We start from the raw sequence: 10,185 nt of genomic DNA on the forward strand, positions 1-10,185 counted from the left end.
TTAGGCACTCATCAGGTGTGCAAGATAGCTCATCGAGTACTCGGATAGTGTTGTCCAACCAAAATTCAGCTTGCTCGGCATCATCGCTGTCCGTAGCTTTAAATTCAGTAGCCCAGTGTTTTCGGATTCTGTCAACTGGGGGCTTATTTGACCTTATTTGGTCAATTACCGAAGGTATTGTAGGTGCAGGGGTGGTATTTGTCGGGAATGGAGGTTGTGGAACAGCCGTATTAGTTCGAATGTATTGGTTGAACCAATCATTCATCACGCTATAAAAAGCTTGTCTAGCTTCATCATTCGGATTACTAGCATTGGGTTGAGAGTCCGCCGGCGCTGTCACTTGTGCGGGAGCAGGCGCTACACTCTCAAGATCATCAGCTACCGCTCGGTCGGGATCGAGATCCATTACTATAAATAAACACATTTGCAAATGTCAGAAATCACCACACTATCAAATAATCACATAAAATGGCATGTATAGCTAGACCCAAACGCATTACGGTAGTCCTAGAATCGACTAAACCGTAGCTCTGATACCAATAAAATTGTAACACCCCGTACCCGAGGCCGTTGCCGGAGTTGGACATGAGGTGTGAACAGACTAAATTCACTTATTTGCACAGTCCATTTTAAATTTCCAGACGAGCTGGCTAACTGCGTCACTGTCACCTTAAAAATCATATGTCGAGTTCCAAAACTCGAAAACCAGTTCCATAAATTTTTCCTAAAACTATACTCATATATCCATCTACATTGTTTTTTCTAGAATTTTTGGACGAGCCAATTAGTACAGTTTATTAGTTAAAGTCTCCCCTGTTTCAGGGTTCGACTACACTGACCTTCATGCATTACGACTTGGATATATCCCTGTATAGGGATTCAATACTGATGCCGTTTGTTTCTGTAGACACTAGACTGAAAAAGGAATCTACACATATATGGCATGACTTCTAAATGTCTCTGGTTAATTTATAATGAATTTCCAAAGTTGGAACAGGGAATCCAGAAACCGTTCTGGCCCTATTTTGCGAAAACCTATATATCTCTTAACATACAACTCATATGATCGCTTCGTTTCTTCCATGTGAAATTAGATTCATCAAGGTTTGATTATATAATTTATTCACCATTTAATTCCATTCCTACTATTTTTAGTGATTTTTCAAATCTACATCACTGCTGCTGTCAGCATTTGCCTTTAAGGTAGACTTTACCTATTTCATAGTTTCCATGATTCAACTAGCCCTTTAGCATATATAGCCCAAAATATAATCATGATGAACCATTCTAATGGCTAATCGTTGCCAAACATTTCCATGCCTCCTAATGAACATATACATTCAAGATGATTATAACATTATGCTCAAAATATATATATAAGCCATTTTCGCATGGCTATCCAAATATATACAACACCAAAGTACTTGACTAATAACAAAAAAGGGGTGTCCTATACATGCCATTTCAAAGTTCAACCAAAAGTGTACCAAAAGGAGCTTTGATAGTGTGGGCGACTTCGACTTCAAAAATCTCGAGTCCGATAGCTGAAGAACCAAAATCTATAAAACAGAGATTTACAGAAACGGAGTAAGGATTTAATGCTTAGTAAGTTTTGAGCCATAAAATTTGACACAACTAAAATGTAGCATTCATATAGCTAAATGGATAATTTGACATGCACAAATTCTCAATATCATACTTACTTCACATTACCCACCCTTATATTCATACATAAAAGATCAACATAGCCAAAGGCCGGTAGCTCATTTATCGATTGAGAGAATACTTATTTCTAAGGGATCAACTAATTCAAAGCACACACGAAACATACCTCATCGCTGGGATTTTACGAGCGTACTAATTGAAGCTATTACAGCAAGGTCGCTCATTCCCAAGCCAAGTACCTTTGGGATTTAACCAGATATAGCTACTCGCTCAAATGCCTTCGGGACTTAGCCCGGATATAGTAACTCGCACAAACGCCTTCGGGACTTAGCCCGAAACTAGTCACTAGCGTAAATGCCTTCGGGACTTAGCCCGGTTATCATCCAAACATTCATGCACATATCAACAAATCATGACACATTTATATTCCATTTTCATAATCAGAGTTCAAACACAAGTCACGTATTAAGCAATCCCATTTTCGGCTCACTAGCCACATACAAACAGCATGGTTTAGTTTGCTTTATGACACGATCTCTATGCACATACGGCTGCCCGTCACACGTATAGACAAATTAACTCAACATAAAATTCAAGTAGAATCATCATATCACCGTATATTTGTTACGCTCATACGTCATGACTTAATCAAATCGTAAACTAAGTTTCGTTACTCAAAAACTTACCTCGGGAGTTGTCGAACGGTTTCGATGGCTATTCGACCACTTTTTCCTTCCCTTTATCAGATTTAGATCCCCTTTGCTCTTGAGCTTAATTTAAACAAATAAATTCATTTAATATTTTCACTTGGCCAATTCCATTCAATACATGTATGTCATACAATTTAAGTACAATGACCTTGCTCAATACTATTTAAACATCATGCATTACCGAACTTCATCAACACCATCTAACTTCATATAGAAACACATATCGTCCTAGGTCGGTACACAAGTCAAATGCATCATTTAAATTGTCAAAGTCCACAATTTAGTCATATTTCTCTATCATAGTTTCTTCACTTAAACCGAATTAACAAGCCCATATAGTCCTTGGCCAAATGCTATTTAACCCAAGTCCTCAAGAATTTCATTATTTAACACCTTAGATATCCATACTAAATAGGTTATTTGTACATACATATATATACATAAGTGCATAGATACTATGTTACTAACAATTATTTCCTTGCTTAGCAGCCGAACCAATATACACATTACTTCATATCTACCCGTCATGTTTTCTCTACTTAAACCGAATAAACTTGCACATAAGGTCCTTGGCCGAACCTCACTAAAACAAGTCAACCAAAATCTTAGTATTTTCTTGTGTATAGCCTTATTTACCTTCCAAAAATCACAAAAACATCAAACTCTTAATGTTTATGTACAAGGCCGAATCTTAACATGATCCAACCTCCAACTCATTCCTTTCAACAACCAAAACCGAATGCCCAAGCCATCACCGAGATTTCGAAATTTTGCCATGGTTTGTGTAAGAAATTAGCTAATTAACTAGAAACAAGTTTAAAACTTAAGAATTTAACACAATATACTAACCTCCCCTTAAGCTCAAGGTGACCGAAACCTCTCTTCTTTCTCCTTTCTAACCGGCCAAGAAGAACCAAAGGATGAAGCCTTTCTTTTTTTTTCTTGTTTCGGCAAAATGGGGGAACAACCACACACTTTTTTTTTGTTTTCATCCTATTCCCTTTCATTATTTTATTCCCACGCTCCTTATTTTATCATACCTCCCATGAAACACTAACTTAACATGTTTATGACATGTTTTTGCCCATCACACTTGGTCCACCATACTTGTCATGGCCGACCACTACTAATTAGGGGGGGAATTGACATGCAAGTCCCCCCCTTTTTATTTCATGCACTAATAGATCCTTATGTTTTGACCTATCACATTTCAAAATTTTCTCACATAAGTCCTATTTACTAAAATTCACCTACAATTAAACAAAATTCAAATATGAAATTTTCACACATGCATATATACATATAATAAGCATCAAATATGATAGCTAATTATTTTTATGACTCGGTTTTGTGGCCCCGAAACCACTTCCCGACTAGGGTCACATGAGGGCTATCACAACTCTCCCCCACTTAAGAAATTTTCGTCCCCGAAAATCTTACCGGTAAATAGGTTTGGGTATCGTTCTTTCATGGCATTCTCAGTTTCCCAAGTAGCTTCTTCGATCTCGTGTTTGAGCCATAACACTTTCACTAACGGAACCCTTTTGTTTCGCAACTCTTTCACTTCTCGAGCTAGGATACGAATCGGTTCTTCTTCATAACTCATATCGGCTTGAATTTCGACCTCGGAGGGGTTTATTACGTGCGTAGGATCGGATCTATAATGTCGAAGCATCGAAACATGAAAAACGTTGTGGATCCTTTCGAGTTCAGGGGGTAAAAGCAACCTATATGCAATTGGGCCAACTCGTTCGGAGATCTCATACGGCCCAATGAATCTCAGACTCAATTTGCCCTTACAGCCAAATCTGAGTATCTTTTTCCAAGGTGATACCTTAAGAAACACTTTGTCTCCCACCTGATACTTAATATGTCTTCGTTTTAAATCCGCGTACGACTTCTAACGATCTGATGCTGCCGTCAGACTCTCACGAACTATTTGTACTTTCTGTTCAGCATCTTTAATCAAATCCTCTCCGAAAATTTTACTTTCACCGAGCTCGATCCAAAACAATGGTGTGTGGCATTTACGCCCGTATAAAGCCTCGTAAGGTGCCATCTTAATACTTGATTGAAAATTATTGTTGTAAGCGAATTCAATCAAAGGTAAGTACCGTTCCCATGAACCACTAAACTCAAGGATGCAGCATCTCAGCATATCCTCGAGTATCTGAATTATCCGCTCGGATTGACCATCGGTTTGGGGATGAAAAGCGGTGCTAAAATGCAACTTGGTGCCCAAAGCTTCTTGCAATTTCTTCCAAAATCGCGAGGTGAATCTCGGATCTCTATCCGACACGATAGAAATAGGTACCCCGTGTAATCTCACAATCTGAGAAACATACAATTCAGCTAGTTTATCCAATGAAAAATTCGTACGTACGGGGATAAAATGAGCCGACTTAGTCAGTCTATCAACAACAACCCAAATAGCATCTTTCTTACTTGTCGACAATGGCAACCCAGATACAAAATCCATCGTGACTCGATCCCATTTCCATTCAGGTACCATGATCGGCTGAAGTAAACCCGTAGGCACTTGATGTTCCGCCTACACTTACTGACATATTAAACACTTCGAAACAAAATCAGAAATGTCTCGTTTCATACCATGCCACCAAAACTGACGTCTCAGATCGTTGTACATTTTCGTACTCCCCGGGTGAATTGACATTCGGCTACAATGAGCTTCGTTCAGAATCATCGAAATGAGTTCTGAATTTCTTGGAACACAAAACCGACTTCTGAACCTCAAACAATCGTCATCATCAATTTGAAACTCTGATTCCATATTCGAAACACATTCAGCCCGTTTTGCAACCAATTCATCATCGACTTTCTGAGCTTCACGAATTTGATGAATCAACAATGGTTTGGCCTTTAATTCTGCCACTAACACAATTTTGGATAGAACAGACAAGTGTACATTCATCCCTCGTAAAGCAAACAGTGATTCACCATTTAATTCCATTCCTACTATTTTTAGTGATTTTTCAAATCTACATCACTGCTGCTGTCAGCATTTGCCTTTAAGGTAGACTTTACCTATTTCATAGTTTCCATGATTCAACTAGCCCTTTAGCATATATAGCCCAAAATATAATCATGATGAACCATTCTAATGGCTAATCGTTGCCAAACATTTCCATGCCTCCTAATGAACATATACATTCAAGATGATTATAACATTATGCTCAAAATATATATATAAGCCATTTTCGCATGGCTATCCAAATATATACAACACCAAAGTACTTGACTAATAACAAAAAAAGGGGTGTCCTATACATGCCATTTCAAAGTTCAACCAAAAGTGTACCAAAAGGAGCTTTGATAGTGTGGGCGACTTCGACTTCAAAAATCTCGAGTCCGATAGCTGAAGAACCAAAATCTATAAAACAGAGATTTACAGAAACGGAGTAAGGATTTAATGCTTAGTAAGTTTTGAGCCATAAAATTTGACACAACTAAAATGTAGCATTCATATAGCTAAATGGATAATTTGACATGCACAAATTCTCAATATCATACTTACTTCACATTACCCACCCTTATATTCATACATAAAAGATCAACATAGCCAAAGGCCGGTAGCTCATTTATCGATTGAGAGAATACTTATTTCTAAGGGATCAACTAATTCAAAGCACACACGAAACATACCTCATCGCTGGGATTTTACGAGCGTACTAATTGAAGCTATTACAGCAAGGTCGCTCATTCCCAAGCCAAGTACCTTTGGGATTTAACCAGATATAGCTACTCGCTCAAATGCCTTCGGGACTTAGCCCGGATATAGTAACTCGCACAAACGCCTTCGGGACTTAGCCCGAAACTAGTCACTAGCGTAAATGCCTTCGGGACTTAGCCCGGTTATCATCCAAACATTCATGCACATATCAACAAATCATGACACATTTATATTCCATTTTCATAATCAGAGTTCAAACACAAGTCACGTATTAAGCAATCCCATTTTCGGCTCACTAGCCACATACAAACAGCATGGTTTAGTTTGCTTTATGACACGATCTCTATGCACATACGGCTGCCCGTCACACGTATAGACAAATTAACTCAACATAAAATTCAAGTAGAATCATCATATCACCGTATATTTGTTACGCTCATACGTCATGACTTAATCAAATCGTAAACTAAGTTTCGTTACTCAAAAACTTACCTCGGGTGTTGTCGAACGGTTTCGATGGCTATTCGACCACTTTTTCCTTCCCTTTATCAGATTTAGATCCCCTTTGCTCTTGAGCTTAATTTAAACAAATAAATTCATTTAATATTTTCACTTGGCCAATTCCATTCAATACATGTATGTCATACAATTTAAGTACAATGACCTTGCTCAATACTATTTAAACATCATGCATTACCGAACTTCATCAACACCATCTAACTTCATATAGAAACACATATCGTCCTAGGTCGGTACACAAGTCAAATGCATCATTTAAATTGTCAAAGTCTACAATTTAGTCATATTTCTCTATCATAGTTTCTTCACTTAAACCGAATTAACAAGCCCATATAGTCCTTGGCCAAATGCTATTTAACCCAAGTCCTCAAGAATTTCATTATTTAACACCTTAGATATCCATACTAAATAGGTTATTTGTACATACATATATATACATAAGTGCATAGATACTATGTTACTAACAATTATTTCCTTGCTTAGCAGCCGAACCAATATACACATTACTTCATATCTACCCGTCATGTTTTCTCTACTTAAACCGAATAAACTTGCACATAAGGTCCTTGGCCGAACCTCACTAAAACAAGTCAACCAAAATCTTAGTATTTTTCTTGTGTATAGCCTTATTTACCTTCCAAAAATCACAAAAACATCAAACTCTTAATGTTTATGTACAAGGCCGAATCTTAACATGATCCAACCTCCAACTCATTCCTTTCAACAACCAAAACCGAATGCCCAAGCCATCACCGAGATTTCGAAATTTTGCCATGGTTTGTGTAAGAAATTAGCTAATTAACTAGAAACAAGTTTAAAACTTAAGAATTTAACACAATATACTAACCTCCCCTTAAGCTCAAGGTGACCGAAACCTCTCTTCTTTCTCCTTTCTAACCGGCCAAGAAGAACCAAAGGATGAAGCCTTTCTTTTTTTTTCTTGTTTCGGCAAAATGGGGGAACAACCACACACTTTTTTTTTTGTTTTCATCCTATTCCCTTTCATTATTTTATTCCCACGCTCCTTATTTTATCATACCTCCCATGAAACACTAACTTAACATGTTTATGACATGTTTTTGCCCATCACACTTGGTCCACCATACTTGTCATGGCCGGCCACTACTAATTAGGGGGGGAAATTGACATGCAAGTCCCCCCCTTTTTTATTTCATGCACTAATAGATCCTTATGTTTTGACCTATCACATTTCAAAATTTTCTCACATAAGTCCTATTTACTAAAATTCACCTACAATTAAACAATATTCAAATATGAAATTTTCACACATGCATATATACATATAATAAGCATCAAATATGACAACTAATTATTTTTATGACTCGGTTTTGTGGCCCCGAAACCACTTCCCGACTAGGGTCACATTAGGGCTATCACAATGGCTGAAAACCAAGGCAACCAGCTACCTCCTGCAATTGCGGTTAATCAAAATCCTACTCCACGTACTATGGATATTATGCTAAACCTTATTTAACAGGAACTAAATCGAGCATAGTTAGACTTGTTGTAGCTGTAAATACTTTTGAATTAAGACCTAACACTATTCAAATGATACAGCAATTTGTTCAGTTTGATGGTTTGCAGGATGAGGATCCCAACGCTCATTTAGCCAACTTCTTAGAACTATGTGATACATTTAAAATTAATGGTGTCTCTAATGATGCCTTTCATCTTTAGTTATTCCCTTTTTCATTGAGGAACAAAGCTAAACAGTGGTTGAACTCGTTACCACGAAGGTCAATTACTACTTGGGAACAAATGATCGAAAAATTTTTACTAAAATATTTTTTGCCGGCTAAAACGGCTAAATTACGTAATAATATCTCTCCTTTTGTGCAAATGGATTTAGAAACACTCTACGATGCATGGGAGAGATACAAGGACCTTTTGAGAAGGTGCCCTCACTGTGGGTTACCACTTTGGCTACAGGTTCAAACATTCCATAATGGCCTGAATCCTTCGACTTGAAAAATGGTTGACGCAGCTGCTGGTAGAACCATCAATAATAAAACATCTGAAGATGCCTATGAGTTTATAGAAGAGATGTCATTGAATAACTATCAGTGGCAAGTCATGAGGACAAAGCCAACAAAAACAGGTGGCGTTTATAACGTCGATTCGATCACCATGCTCTCTAATCAGGTAGAACTCTTAAATAAAAAGATTGATGGTTTTCTTAGTTCTTCACAGGTTCAGTCATTGATGCAGTGCGAAGCAAGTGGTGGTGTAATAGGCCATTCAGAATACCAACCTTACGGCCACAACATGGATAACGAGCAATTAAATTACATGAGTAATAATCATCGACCTCAAAACAATCCATATAGTAACACTTACAATGCAGGTTGGAGGAACCATCTCGATTTCTCGTGGGGGGGCCAAGGAAATCAGAGACCACCTTCAGGCTACCAACAACCACCTTACCAATAGGAAAAGAAGCCGAACCTTGAATAGATGCTTTCAAAGTTTATATCGGTGTCAGAAACTCATTTCTAGAACACTGAAATAGTACTTAAGAATCAACAAGCATCAATCTAAGGGCTCAAAACTCAGATAGGCCAGTTTTCCAAACTAATCTCCGAACGACCACAAGGTAGTTTGCCGAGTAATACCGAACCTAACCCAAGGGAACAACTCAACGCAATTAATAGTTAAGATGATGAAGGAGTCGTTGACCCTATACCAGAACTGAGGCAAGAAACTATGGTAAGCAAAGGTCAAGGTAAGGTAGATCAACGTACAAACAAATCGGTGAATGTCAAATATAAACCTTGTGTGCCATACCCCAACACGACAAGGAAAAACTGCTCAGATGAACAATTTGGTAAATTCCTTAAACTCTTAAAAAAATTACATATTAACTTATCGTTTATTGAAGCCCTATCGCAGATGCCAAACGCAATGAAATTTTTAAAAGAGCTTTTAGCAAATAAGCGAAAGTTGGACGAGGCATCGCATGTGGAGCTAAATTCAGTGTGCTCAGTTATTCTAAAAAATCAGCTAACAAACAAACTAAAAGATCCAGGGAGTTTTACGATTCCTTGCTTGATTGGAAGTTTAGATGTTAATAATGCATTAGCTGATTTAGGAGCTAGTATCAATGTCATGCCTTATAAAATGTTTAAGCAAATAGGTCTCGAGAAACCTAAACAGACTAGGATGAGCATTCAATTAGCAAATAAAACTATAAGATTTCCTAGGGGTATTATTGAAGATGTGCTAGTAAAAATCGATAAATTTATATTTCCCGTTGACTTCATTATTTTAGACATAGAGGAGGATAGCAACACTCCTTTAATTCTAAGAAGGCCCTTTTTAACAACTGCTAAAACAATTATTGATGTTAGCACAGGTGAGCTCACACTTTGCGTAGGAGACGAAACAATCACCCTTCAAGTTCGCAATTTTGACAACACATCGAAAATTGAAGGTGATCGTCTAGACCGTTCTATTAAAACTGACCACATGATACAACCCACTTTACAGGAGATAAGTTTGAAGGAAGTACATGAGCCACTCTCAAACAATAGTAGAGGATCGATTCATGAGGAACGAAGGCTACAAATAGAGGAGCTAGAT

The 10,185-nt window shown here is 37.7% G+C and overlaps 1 non-coding gene across 1 annotated transcript; it reads right to left on the bottom strand.

Moving 5' to 3' along the window:
- Nucleotides 1-8,412: 8,412 nt before the first annotated feature.
- LOC121212951 (small nucleolar RNA R71) lies at nt 8,413-8,519 on the bottom strand. Its single transcript, XR_005908321.1, has one exon. It is a non-coding gene; the product is annotated as a small nucleolar RNA R71 (small nucleolar RNA).
- Between the last annotated feature and the right edge of the window lie 1,666 nt (nt 8,520-10,185).

The sequence above is a fragment of the Gossypium hirsutum genome, chromosome A13 (genome assembly GCF_007990345.1).
Source record: "Gossypium hirsutum isolate 1008001.06 chromosome A13, Gossypium_hirsutum_v2.1, whole genome shotgun sequence".
Lineage (NCBI taxonomy): Eukaryota > Viridiplantae > Streptophyta > Magnoliopsida > Malvales > Malvaceae > Gossypium > Gossypium hirsutum.